Source organism: Pelodiscus sinensis, chromosome 5 (assembly GCF_049634645.1).
Source record: "Pelodiscus sinensis isolate JC-2024 chromosome 5, ASM4963464v1, whole genome shotgun sequence".
Taxonomy (NCBI): domain Eukaryota; kingdom Metazoa; phylum Chordata; order Testudines; family Trionychidae; genus Pelodiscus; species Pelodiscus sinensis.
The window spans coordinates 2624497-2639296 of NC_134715.1; positions in this window are offsets into that span (position 1 = coordinate 2624497).

The window sequence follows — 14800 nt, forward strand, 5'->3', positions numbered from 1 at the left end:
AACATTTATTTTCATGATGATAATCACTGGCCTCTTTCTGAATTCCCTGTCTCTCTCCGACCACTAGCATGGAGCCTGCTCCTCCATGTCAGAAGGGAAGGATAAGCACACGGTTAACTGATCTTTCTCTAATGCTCACATAGACCATTGCTTCTGCATGACAGACTGTGAAATCCTGTCACATTAATGAGAGTCTTAAAAACAGTATTCATGTCAAACCCTTGTCTTTCTTAATTTCCATTGACATGAAGAGGAAGGTTTTATTACATATGGCAATAGGTACTAATGTAGCATTAGAACATAAATTCAGTGACAACACAGGCATTGACAAGGAGGCGTTACAATTTGCCTCAAACATTAATTTTGGAGATGTGCTTCCAGGGCTGAATTTTAGTAGGTACCAGCTATAATCAAGAGGCTCAGAAAGGCTCAGCAAAGAGGGGGAAATCTCTCGCTTTTAATTAAAAGCAAACAGCATCTCTGTCCTAAAGATCTTGTGAGTTTAAGCAAAGGGATAAAACACAAGGGGGAAAGGGTGCAGCCTTCAAACAATGCACAAAGAGTTTTGATTGATTACTTAATCAAGCTTTTCTTGAATGTTATTGTGTAGATAGATACTTCTCCACTCTACCCTAGTAAACTAATCAGCCGTCGTAAATTACGTATACAAAGCCTGAAGATAAGTGGCCCCAGATTTGTGAATGGGCCTTCTGCTCTCTCAGGCCTTCCAGGGCCTGTGATTGTGTCTGAGTTAGAAAGCTCCATGATTATGTATATTACACCCAGCTCATTTCCCAATTTAGAGGTTTAACTCTTGTTCCTGTTTTATGCCATGTATCAATATGTTTATGCTGCCACTCGGCTGCTGCATCTGCAGGATGATAGCTCTCTGCAGGCTGGCAAAACGCTGTTGGTTCCCCAATGGAAAGGCCAGTGCCTGTATTTCGGTGTCCGTGCTGCCTGCCTCTTTGGGAGCTCAGAGGATTATTCCGGGAGGACGATATTTACTTCGGAATTCGATTAATGGAGGCTGGCAGCCTCATGTCCACCCAGATGTAGTGTGAAGTGCTAATAAGCAGAGAACTGCTAGTCACTTGGGTCCCATGTCACACGGCTCGTCCTGGAGAAATGATGAATCTATAATGGTATTACATAGAATTGAGACAGATGCCTCTGGCTTTTGATAACTGCATATATCTTCATAATCAGATCATAATACCAATGCCTGCAAGATCAATTGTAATATAATAACTTTGAAAACGAAAATCAGCTTGCTGGTTTGACTTGAAGATACGCATTAAAAACAGAACTGGCTTTAATTTAATTAGACCCGCTCCTTCTTCAATGTGAAGTGAGCCAAGAAGAAACAAAACCCCAAGAAAAAGAATACAAGGATTTCTCATCTGCTTTTACTTTGAACTCACGTTATTTATCCTACTGCACATAATGAAATACCATCTCCAGAAAGAAAAGACAATTATTTTCTCTCCAACAGGCATCAGAACAGATTGATGGTCTCCGCTATGAAAACGACTAAATGAAATTCTCAACATCTTTTCTGCAAGATGTCATTTCACTCCTAAGATCCGAGTTATGATGAAGCTTATAACACAGTCCACCTGTTATTGATAGGGATATTTAATATTTTACTGGCTATTTAAGGTGCAAAGTCCTTGAGCTTAAATCAGCCTCTCCTTCTCTTTCCTGATTTCCCTAGTTTACTTTAGACACACATGCTGGAAATTGACAAGATTAACTCAGGCCACGGTGCAAAAATTACCATTTGAAATAACGTCATTACCAAAAAGTGAGGGTTTTTGAGAACAAAATAATTATGAAGCTCATTAAATTCACAGTTTCTGCATATTGTAGATTAGTAAAAGACTAATGGCAGTATCTGAGCACATAATTTTGCACAGTAGCGGAGTATTATCAGAATTACTGTCATTTACCCTGAATGTAAATCCTTGCTCCTGAACCTAAATAAATATATTTCCTCATTTGCATGGGATTTAGGATCTCTTTTGGTGAAATAAAAGTAGCATGTGTTTCTCCGGAGAATTTCAGCCAAATTCAGGTTATCGTTACAGCAATGCTTAGAAATCCTAATTAAGGTCAGGCATCCTTCATGCAGAGGGCTGTACAAATAAGAAGCATTAGACTGCAAAATCTTCACGTCAGGATTATCTGAAAAGACAAAGGGGCTGAGAGGAAACAGAAGGAAGAAAGGACATGCCCAAGGTCACAGAGCATATTACGGCAAAGCCAAGAGTAGAACTCGGTGCACTAGAAACTGGACCACCCCAACTCTCTCAGGATATGTCTAGACAGCGGGGCTATTTTGGGATATCAAAGGTATCCTGAAATAGCTACCCTGCATCTTTGAAATGCTCCCATTATTTCAAAATAGTTTTCAAAATAATGGATGCGCTATTCCGGCATCGTTGTAACCCTCGTTCCGTGAGAGTCCAGGGATGTCTCAAAATAGCACATTATTTCAAAATTTGTCACTGTCTAGACACACCATATTTTGAAATAAGCTATTTCGAAATACAGCACACATTTTGCATAGCACAAATTGCATATTTAGTTTGCGTTTAGGGTGCTGTATAGATGCACCCTCAGTCTACAAAAGTGTCTCCATGCTGGGTTTCATCTGCCTTATTTGTGAGATCTAGCCAAGGAGCTTTTATGGAGCCTTGGGGTACTTCAAAGAGACCCTCCTTTAGAAGAATCTTCCAGGAAGATGGTGCTGAAGAAGTCTTGGCCCAAAGCTGCCACCAATGGGATGAATCCATCCAGAAGTTCAACCAGGAGCCTCCTACTCCCACAATACACGTCAGAGAGAGATATACACCTAGCTCATAGACCTGGGAGGGACCTCAAGAGGTCATTGAGTCCAGTCCCCTACCCTCATGGCAGGACCAAGTACCAGCCCTGACAGATTTACCCCAAATCCCTACATAGCCCCCTCAAAGATTGAACTCACAAGCCTGGGTTTAGCAGGCCAACGCTCAACCTATCAAGCTATCCGTCACCCGTAAACAGCTTGCACTGCCAGGGAGTAGATGCTACCATGTTTTATGTGCCTGTTATATGGGTGAAGGAAGAGCTGTTGCACATTATGCTGCTCCCTTCTGGCCTGGAGGCATTAGGCTTCATGAAACCATAATGCCTTTCACCATGATTCCTCTGTGGTCCTCTCATACTCCTGGATGGCTTTGGGAGCTGGAGTAGAGCCCTGCATTGATTTCTGATGCTTGAAATAAACTTTATTTGTGACTCGGGTGGTCTCTCCGTCTCCTCTGGTACACAGTGTTCCTCGTTACTGATTGTCTCGCAATTATCACTCGGCATCGGCTCCCGGAGGAGCACTTTTCTGGGAGCGGGGATAATCGGTGCTACACTTGGTACATGGGTTGGAAAGGGCACATCAAGCGGAGAGGCAAATTGCCGGCCCTCTGAGTACTGCAGCCCCGAGGAGTCATCTGCGTTGTAATGATCCGAATCCAATAGTTGGCTCTGCATCTTTGATATGTCCCCTCCCCCTGCCGCTGATTGCCAGTCTAAAATGGGGCATGCTGGAAGACCGCAAGAGCAGCTGGAGACAGAGAATTCATCCTGGTCGTGCCAGCATGGCACTGCCGCTTCTAGAGGTACTTGTGTGTCACCCCTGGCCAAGCTTTGTCCCTTCACTTGCCCACCATGTCCATGAAGGCACGCCTAAGAAGGGAAGAAAATCCAGGCCTCAGTGAGCCATGCGCATGGAGACTCCATTTTCAGTTGCCCGTTTTCAATGCCTGAAAAGAGCCTTGCATTTCGCTGTGATGCAGGGCGGACCCTTCTCAGATCTGAAGAAGAGCTCTGAGTGTCTTGAAAGCTTGATTCTCTCATGAACAGAACATGGCCCAGTAAAAAATATGAGCTCTACCACTTTGTCTCCCTAGTATCTTGGGCTTACACAGTGACAATGAAGCCACAGGCATTAAAAGAGCCTGGATTTTCAGAAACCGTCTCTAAAGAACATAAGAACGGCCATACTGGGTCAGACCCAAGGTCCATCTAGTTCAATATCCTGCCCTCTGACAGTGGCCAACGCCAGGTGCCCCGGAAGACATGAACAGAACAGGAAATCATCAAGTGATCCCTGGCACCCATTTCCAGCCTCTGACAAAGTCTAAGGACACCGTTCCTACCCATCCTGGCTAATAGCCATTCATGGACCTAACCTCCATGAATCTATCTAGCTCATTTTTGAACCCTATTGAAGTCCTGATCTAAACAACATCCTCTGGCAAGGAGTTCCACAGGTTGACTGTGTGCTGCATGAAATAAAAATACTTTTTGTTTGTTTTAAACCTGCTACCTATTCATTTCATTTGGTGACCTCTAGTTCTTATATTGTGGGAAAAAGTAAATCACTTTTCCTTATTCACTTTTTCCATATCAGTCATGACTTTATAGACCTGGATCATATCTCCCCTTTGTCACCTCTGTTCTCTTGGAAAATCATGAATCCTTCAGGTGTCTGAAATTGGGCACCAAACCTTTCCGGCATCTCAAACTGGACAACCAAAATCATTAGGCACTTTTGATCATTTGGTTGGGATAGACTCTTTTACAGCTAAGTATTTACAATAGCATCCAGCCACACGGTCAGTTAGTAGCAGATTTATTTGCTTTCTATTTGCATTCAGGCCCTGTCTTAAAGGGTATCAGAGGGAATCTTAGAGAGACGATTAAGCTCTGGTATTGCCTCCTAGGGAGAAAATTCTTCTCTACTGTAACTGCATCTCATAGGTGTGATAGCTTATTGATCAGCATGAGATGCTCACATAGAAGTAGATGGAGCCATACATTTTAACTCTGATATATGCACAGCTGATAAATGACTGTCTAGCGGTTAGACCCTGTGTGCACAGTGAAAAGGGGAAGATTTTATTTCTCACTGTGGCTCAGCTCTTCACATCAGCACTTCTGCTGACAGCAGCATGCTGAAATATTTTCCACACAGCCTAACATTACTTTGTGGGAGCCGAGGGATGCGCCCTTCTTATGACCAGCAGGCTATGCTTTTGTGTGGGTGCCTAAATGAATGAATCTCTCTTGCCCGCTGCCCGAGGCTGGAGGTGGTAAGCAAAATGCACAGCGCTTGCCTCAGCATGAAGAGGTGTAAGAACGGAGGCCAAGATACCCTGGTTTGGATGTATAAGAATGCCGCATTGTCAATCACCCATCCCAAGTGTTACATTTTCCACAAGTGCAGTGAATGTGTTGCCACGGTAACAACCACCTACCATTCTCACCAAGGTCATCATATTAGCCAGTGTTGTTGGTCATTCTACATGTGGGGCAGAGGGCATCGAAGGAGAAGACCCGTTCTTTGCTTCTTCTTGACGTACAGCATGCTGCTGACAATACTCAATGTGTGGGCAGCGCTAATAGAAGCCCACCCAGTCACTGGGTAGATATCATCCTGGTTGCCAAGATGGCCGCTGAAGAAGGAAATGCTTTGACAATGTCCCAATAGCCACACCTCTTTCCCATTCCTGGACTCCTTGAGGAAAGACTTCTACCTGGTCTAAGTCATTCTTAATTGTTCTTTCCTTATTTTAGTACCAGCTCCTTCCCCATTTACACTGACATTCATGATTTTGGTCGTCCAAAACCTGCTAACCGTTTTGGTGAAAACTGAAACAGAAAAGGCATTTCATATTTTGATCATGGCTGTGTTTTCTGTTATTGTCTTTTCCACCTCACTGAATGACAAGCGATTCTGTCCGTCATCTGCCCCTCGCTGCTAGTACATTTGTAAAATATTTTCTTGTTACTTTTTCGGTCCCTAGCTAGTTCTGTCCTGTTTTTGTGTCTTGGCCATTATAATTTTGCCCCTACATGCTGGTGATGTGATAAGTACCTTTTTTGTCATTTTGATCACCTTCATTACAGGGCTTCTTTAAAATTTGCCAGGGAAATGGTTTGCCGAGGGACAATTATATTGTCAGTTTATGTTTTTTTCACAAGAAATGCCTGCTTTCTAAAGAAAATTGTGATTTTCTCGTAGAAAATAAAAAGACCCAACAAAATATTTTACTGTTGAGATACTATGTCATGGGACTTGTGGTTTGGTTGTTTCAGTTTCTATTCTCTATGGTAGGACTCTTTGTCCAGAATGATGATGGTGATGATGGGCGATCACTTGTTGCCGAGTATAATCATCTTCCATGGGACCTATGGACACTCAAGTGGCTGATTAGGCCGATCCTTGAACTGCAAGATCTATTACAATGAGGACATATGTTTCCAGGTACTGTACAGCAGGAGGCTGTTGGCCATGACTAGAAGCCAGGCTCCCCTTCTGCCTGCTCTTCTTCTGCTCCTCAGCTTGTTGGCGGGCAAATTCAAAGTGCAGGGGGCTATCGCATAGGACTTGTCTCCATTTTGAGCTATCCAGGGGCGAGCATCTCCCAAGTGTGACAATGGAACATGAAGTACGACTCCCAGGAGAGAAGAGGGCACCGTTTCCCCATCAAAATGTTTTATCCCTTAAATTTCTGCTGAAAAATTGAAATATTTTTTTAATTGACCAGCTCTATTTATGTATTTCTATTCATGGTGGGGGCTTTTTTTGCCTTGGAAAAAAGATTTCCTTTCAGTCTAGATATGGATATTTACTGGGAGATGGAGATGGACACATAGTCACCACATCCATGTATGTAGCAGTGACATCAATGAGATAAATCCACTTTTGATCCTAATACCGCTCCTATGCCTAATGTGTCATCTCTTCTAACATTCCAGCCCCCGTTACAGCTCCAGTCACTCCAAGAACCCGTTTAGTTAGGGTGGGTTTTTTTTAATTCTCAACCATCCAGGGAAACATTTCTTCCCAGATTACACCTGTCAGAGTCCCAGACTCAGTCCTGCATCCACCACTGTTTCTCTGCTTCTAAAAATGCCACAACTTTTAAAAAAGTCTGTTTTCTGGCAGCCAAGCAGGGCCAACCTATACCACCAGGAAGCCATGATCACGGTGGCAGATCCCTGTCAGGAAGGAGAATTCATAGCTTGTGGATCTGCTGAAGAAGAAATAAAACTTCATTCTTTCCCAGTGCCTGGACCTGCTGCCCAAAACTTTGGTATAATAGATGATGGCCTAGCAATCAAGGCGACATTTGGCTGTCATCCTTTTGACTTTGCATGGCTAGATTCCAACAAGCTGGCTATAAGTTATTTGTGGAGAAATGGCGCATGCATTCCCCACAGGCATAGTCCTTTCCATTTTTATTCTTCTCCATAAACAGGACAGAGAGAGCTCGTTTACAACCATGGGATTCCTTCCTTAACCAGCTTCCAAATGTTGGCCCAATGGAGGACACGCATCCCACAGATGGCATGGGGCTGTCGTGAGGGGCGTAGGGCCTACTTGCTGCCACGTGGTGATTTACACTGCGGTGAAACGGATTTTTTGTTTTGTTCCCACTTCTTCCATCTCCATGTATTTCCCAGGAAAAAACAGAAAGAACAGACCGAGTTCCAATCCCCAGTTTAGGATTTCAGCCCAGGGATGATGGAACACATCTAAGTGAGAAGGTTGGCCATTGTTCTCCCAACTGCCATCGCAATGGACACATTCCGGTCCTTTGGTGGTTGGTTCCTTTCAATATGCCCGATTTCCATTTTGCAGTGTCCTCCCTCCCCACCCAACATCTGATTTTGCACTGAAAGAGCCTTCCCATGACAGCCCCGGAAAGGGACCTGTCTTGCTGTCGGACACATGGTCTCTGGGCGCTTAGTAAATATTTGATTGATTCCAGTGGAGATCCTGGAAGTCTCTGATTCTCCTTGTCTACTGATGCTTTATGAATAGCTGATATTCTTCATATCCACTGACGCCACCCGAAACTGTGCCGATCCCTTGGCATGTATACTTGTCAGATGGCTCTTGTCTTGACTATGCATCTCTCACCACCCTTTAGGGGACTATTCAACTCATTTACATGTCATAGTTTATTCCATATCCAGCTCCGGTACATTATGCGCCAAGTGCCTTGTCCCTCTTGAATAAAATACAACTACCTCCAACCTTTGCAATACTGCATTATTGACACAGAGGGACCAAAACACACCTGGGTGAGAGAATTTCAAAGCCATTAGGAGGCATCGGAAAACTAATTCCCATTAATTTCAGTGACATGTGCCCAAATCCCATCAGCCACTTTGAAGAAGATGTTTTGATGGTAACCTCGAATCACTAATGTGATCTTAGGGTGAAAATTTAAGTTACAGATTATGTGTTAAGGCGTATTAATATGCTTTGAGTATAATAGACGCTACTAAAGCTGTAATGAAAATAATGCAAGTAGGGAAACCTAAGAATTTGTATAATTAAGGAAGACTTGGTAATAAACTGAGGCCTAGCAGGCCTGTTAGTTGTTTTAATAATTAGTCTAAGTAGTAAAGGCATTAGCATGGCTGCTTAACCTGCGGTTATAAGATTAACAATATTTTACAATATGGAACTTTAATAAATCGGTACCCCACAGAAATCCAAAAAACCAGTTCTTTAGCACATGGAACCAGGAAACGAATAGCATGAACATATTGAAAATGTCAGGCAATGTATTAAAGCAACATTGAAACAAATCGGTTGTGTCGGCGATTGGAACCCGGAAGAGGAGTACCCCAAAAGCTGCTGCGACCTAAGGAAACAGGGTCATGGGATAGATCCCTACAAATCTGAGTTCCACTGCATCACACTTCAGGAGCCAGGGTGAATAATGCCAGTGCTGGTGGCCAAGACCAGGAAGACAGAATCGTGCATTGTGAGCTTGTCTCTCCCTCGGAAAGTTTTGCCGTTCGTTTCAGGGGGAGAAGAAGCATTCTGAGAAGCAGGTAGGGAGATGCCAGGCCAAGCTGAAAGAAGGGCGGTGGAGGCTGGTGGAGTTGGATGGGGGAGCTACGGAGGGGAAAGGAGAGCTGCAAACCAGGCACAAACTGGCGCAGGGAGAGGATGGCAGTGGCAGGCAGAGGGACGCAAACTTGATTGTGGAGAGAGATGAAAAAGGGAATGAAGGGGGCTGCGGGTGAGAACAAAAATGGGCAGCGGCCTGGAGGAGCTGAGGCCACCGGGAAGAGATGATGAGATGGCCAACGAGAACAAAAGGCTCAGAAAGGGCGGTAGAGGCAGACAATTGCTGGGACCCAGGTGGGGCGGAGAGAGGCTGGCGGGGGGAGTCAAACAGCAATGCTATGTTGTCTTCAAAACACGGAGTCATCTCACACCAAAGTTTGGGGGATGGGCTTGTCAGACACATTCTGTCTAGACATCTATCAGGGGTGATCTAGTTGGTGCGAGGTCCTGCCGAGAGGGCAGGGGACTGGACTTGGTGACCTCCCGAGGTCCCTTCCAGTTCTAGAGTTCTATTTTTCTAGGATCTAGGGCTGGGGGGGCCAACCTGTAGCTCTTGAGCCACATGCTGCTCTTTGCTCACAGAAATGCGGCTCTCAGGGTTACGGCTCGTTCGGAGCCGCCTGTCCGTTTTGTGCACATGCCCCAGTTCCTGGAGGGAGAAGTACGTGGCTGTGGTGGTGGCAGCTCTGGTGAGACCCGGGCATTGGGTTAGAAAGGGAGGGGTCTGGGGACGCCTTGCTTTGGGGGTGGGGAAGGGTATTGGGTTGGGGGGGAGCTGGGAGGCTTGGGTCTGGGGGTGAGAGAGGGCATTGGGTGTGGGAAGGGGCTGGAGGGGCCTGGCTCTGGGGGAGGGATGTGTGAATCTTTGCACGACTATCCACAGCTCTTTTGGCTCTTCGTGTCTAACTGATTGGCCACCCTTGATCTAGGTGACTGTGACAGGGCCGCCCCGCCCCGCACTCAAGTCCAGGGAAACCACCTGGTGCCGGGGGCGGAAAGGGCCCCACCCACACAGCCCTACTGGGCATGCTCCAAGGGGAGCATAGGTATAAAAGGCTGCTGGCCTGCTCAGAAGGGGCAGACCGCGGCCCGAGCTGGAGCTAGCGCCCGACTGCCGGAGAGGGAATCGCCAGGGCAGCTGAACGCGCCGCTGCCAGGCCCAAGCCGGGCCCAGCCCCAACGACGGAGCCGCCGGCCGACGTCCCGGGACCCAGGCACCAGACCGGACACTGACGGGGGAAGCGCCGCAACAGCCACCCGACCAACGCTGACAGGTGGGACCGCGACGGGCCGGGGGTAGGGGGTAGGAAGTGACCCAGGGCAGGGAGCTGGAAAAGCCCCTGAGGGCTTGGCGCGTTGCAGGGAGGAACCCCCGCCGAGCCAGTGGTGGGAGCCACCCGCCACTGATAGGGCCCTGGCCCGGGCCCCCCCCTCCCCTTCTGCACAGAACCCTGGCGAGTGGGGAGCTCGGCTAGAGGACTAGGCTGCAGAGCCGGTGTACAGAGGACTAGGCCAGTGGGCCGTATTTCCCCTAAAGGAGGAGCATTGCACTTCGGGGGCCTAGGCCCAAGTGGGCTGGACTATGCCCCGGACAGGGGCAGCAACCCCAAACGAGGGGGGGGAGCCCCCCGACAGTGACAAAGAGGATTTGAGCTGTGCTGTTGCCTAATATAATGGGAGCAGTGAAAACAAAACCCAGAGCAACTGCATGGAGAAAAGAGTTCCCCTTCCTCTCTAGTATCCTCTCTTCTGTGTGTGTGCTTGACTGGGACTCTCCAGGGATAATTCATTAAAACTTCCCGAGAAAAAGTTGCTCCCATAAAACGACTCCCAATCTCACTGCTTTTGCTGAGCTGTTCATTTAGAACAAGGGGCTCTTCTCAAGTCTTTAATTTGCCTTCGAGTGTTAGTCCCTCATTTCCCTGTTTCCAATACCGCTTTTATCATAACAAGGTTTCCTTCTGTTTGCGCTGGCAGACACATGAATTCACTCACCGTCAGCGGGATTGTAATGGAGAAAACGGTTTGATCACACTATATAAATATATTTAGCCGCCGCGTCTTTTAGAGTCACCTTTTGTGGGCTCAGAATACATGTAACAATTTGTATGAGGCAATATGGGTAGGTTTAATACTAGCTTTAGGACGCTCACAGCCATTGTTATAGGACAGAGGGAAAGGTGTGGGACTTTTCCCCACACTTGTAGGTGGTATCCATTTGAAATAATAAAGAATTCTCTCTGATGTCAATGGCATTTTGTACATGGGCTTAAAGGACACAGAGAGCTTTTCAACAGCATCATTAAGTGTGATAGTCAGGCACTTGCAAATTGTTACCAATTATTGTTTGTTTCATAAGAGTCCTCATGGGACCTGCTCAAGATCGGAGCCGCACTCAGCTAAACGTGGTCCCTACAGAGTCTAAAATCCAATCACTGCCTCCCAAGAGCCTCTAGTCCAGGGTTTCCCAACCTATGGGTCAGGACCCAAATATGGGTCGCCATTACATTTCAAAAGGGTCGCCAAGTGTCTCCCCAGGTGGCTCTGCCTTCCCCTTCTCCTCCCGTTTTTGAATTGTCTTGGGTCACCAACTCTTCCTGAGTTGTCAAAATGGGTCCCCATCTGGGAAAGGTTGGCTGAGAAAGGAAATAGGAGACTGTATTATCCCGACTGGATAGGTGAGGCACTGAACTCACAGAGATGACGCCCCTGCAGTTAGTCTATTACATTTCTCTTTAAACCCCTATGGAAGGAGGTTTCCAAAAGTGCTGAACTTTTACCCGTTCTTGCTGGTGTCAGGGTCCTAACTTCAGGCTCCTCTTTGAGAAGATCTTGGCCAAAGGGATTCAAATCAAGGTTGCCCAAGAAGTCTGTGGAAAAGGCAATAACTTGTGTCAGACTTTCTGAGGTCCAGCCAACTGCCTGCCTAGTTCAGGACCTGACTGGTGCTGAACCAGAAAATTTGCCGAACCACGGGAGGTCAATATTGTCTAGCAGCACGACCAAAAACTTCTACTGCTTGATGGGCTCTGAGAAGATACGTAGGGGTAAAGTAGAACTAAATAACAGCACAGAACACAAAGCAAGGCCTGGTGGCAGTAAACAAACTTTCTGAGACTGCGGGAAACTTGGCTGCACCCATAAGTGGACACCTGGCTAGCTACAATCATGCTGGACCATGGATGTTGCCGGACAAGAGTGTGCCAAACTAGAGAGGTTCATCCTCTACAAGTGTATGAATTGTGTGTTTCCCTATACGGTACCTGCATAAACGTGCATGTTTCCAGATGCAATGCATGGTCTTGTTGTGTATTAGAAAGTAAAGCTTCATGGACAGGATATTACTACACTTTCTGGACCACATCTTCAGGGGTGAAAATCAATACAGTCCCATTAAAGGCAGTGGAGCAACATGAATTGAACCAGACCCGTTCCTTCCTACTTTCTTGTGATGGAAATTTTTCGATCACAATTGTGCTCAACTAATTGCCTTCCAGACATATTAGGGTAGGTTTTTACAGGGCCGTTTTTAGAAAATGCACGTGGCAGACTATTTTGGGTTATCTTGGGTCTCTCTTTTCTGGCAGGTTGGACCTTTGATGTGTTTGTAATCCTCTATTATTCCTTCAAAGAGGCTTCTGGGATCTTTGCTCTTTTCTCAGATGAGCTGTCAGCTCAGTGGCCACTTCCCAGCTTCACACGTTTGTTCTGTCTAGTTTTAATTTAAAGGGCAATCACTTCTTTTTGGGGATTCCTTGTTCAGGGCACTGTTTTCTCTGTGATTAGTGACGTGATTAGCAGATCATGGAATTGAACTGTAGTCCTTTAGTGCTCAATCTTTATCCACTACATTTGCTGTATTTCATTGCTCTATAGCTATGAGAGGTTTGTGCATCTGTCTGTCTGGGAGTCTGTCTGTGTATTAGTCTGCGAGTCCATTTGCTCAAGAATACCTCCTCAATGTTAAGAGCCAAGACCATCACATTTGGTAGGCAGCTTCCTCAGCCAGGACAGAGCTTGGTTGTGCCAAGAAAATGGGACATGCTGGGAATGGAACTGTTTTCCATGACATGGAACAAAGAGCAAAGGGGTGCGATTCTCACAGTCACCACTGGGGGGGCAGTGGGTGCAGGGGAGAACTATACTACAGAGAGACCATAGCGAGTGGGGGGGGGGGATGTGGAGGAGCCGCATCACCAATACAGTGGCCAGCAGGGCCGGGGCTCAGGCATCTTTCATGAGGGTTAGCCAGCAGCCTGGGGACTAAGGGCTTAACTATACCTAACTCAGGTAGTGTTAGCCAATAGGAATGTAGACAGGAATCTCAAAGTAGGACAAAAGAATTTTGGGGTTCCCTTCCTTTGTCTCTGGGTAGTTTTTTTTTCCTCCAGCTTTTGAAGGGGACGGGATGTCTCCCTCTAAGGACAGTCTGTAAGTAGGATAAAGTTTAGATAGTTACAAAAGAAAGCCAACGCATCAGATCCCATTTTCCAAACCATAAACTATAAAACCTAATGGATCTAAGTTCTAGGCCCATGGAGTTTCTCCATGAGTATATTTTTTTGTTACTTTTCCATCTAATCGTTATGCTTGCAACAGGAACAGTGTGGTGAGAATAAAAGTTTTCTTTTTTCTTTTTATTAACCCAGTATTGGTTAATGGTTGTGTCCTGGTTTGTACTTTAGGGGTGAGATTTCCCGAGTAGCCTTTCCCCTGATTTTCTTTATTAATATTTGCGTGGTGGCAGCAGAGATTTTATTCCCAAAATCTAGGTTGTTAAGATTTTGGGGGGAAGTTTTATACTAAAGCCTGGTAGAGAAGGTTTTGGGGTACTTTTGCTGGCCCCCACCTCCTGCGCCAGAGTTGGTAAGGAGCCATGACAGTAGGAAATGCATTTACACATACACGCCCTGCTGATGGAATAGTAACCAGTCTGTTGCCAGACAGGTCAGGTGCGAGGGAAGAGCTGGGTTCTTCTCAGTTCAGACACTTGGCAAGATGGGAACCCGAAGAACCATACAAGACACCCCATCCTTGATAGGATTTTCCTTCCTTGCAAGTCTATGCATTTTGTCTTGTCAGGCCTTAATCATTCAGCATCACAGTCAGTCTTCCTACAACATATGCTTATCAGGAAGAAGTTGTTCTCACAGTCATTTAATATCCATATGCTGATGACCCCTTGGGGGTATTGTCTTTCCAGCCTCTTTTTAGTTCCCTATCAACGGGTGCTTGCCATTAACTTCAGGGTTTGTCAATCTGCCCTGATAGTCTTCAGCGTGCTTTCACTTAGGCTACGTCTAGACTGCAAGCCTCTTTCGAAAGAGACTTTTTCGAAAGATACGTTCGTAAAAGCCTCTTTCGAAAAAGAGCATCTAGACTGCAAGCAGTACTTTCGAAAAAGCGAGCCGCTTTGAAAGGTCATTTGAAAGGCCAGGTCCTTCCACGTCTAATTTGCATCCCACTTTTCCTACATCCCACTAAATAGACCAGACATTTCAGTTCCTTCCTGCATGACTCAGATCTGATGCTGGCCCTCTGTTCATGTGAGGAGTGCAGCGGAAACACATTCCTAGCACAGGGCCTGGTCTGGAATGGTGCCGAGCCGTCACACTCCCAACGAAGGCCCGTTCCAGCAAAGCCCTTAAGCACATACTTACTGATTTCACCCCCATGGCACAATGTCCATCGATATCAATAAAAAGGTTCCCATTGTCTTCATATCAGGTCCCATTTTCTTGGCTAAGCCCAAGCTCAATATTCTATGTTATATCAGGAATTTAAACGTTAAAAAAAAATCCAATATATTTAACAAAATCCAACAAAAGACGGATGTAGAATGTGAGCCACCCATCTGAGAGATTTTCAAGGATCTGATTTTCTTAT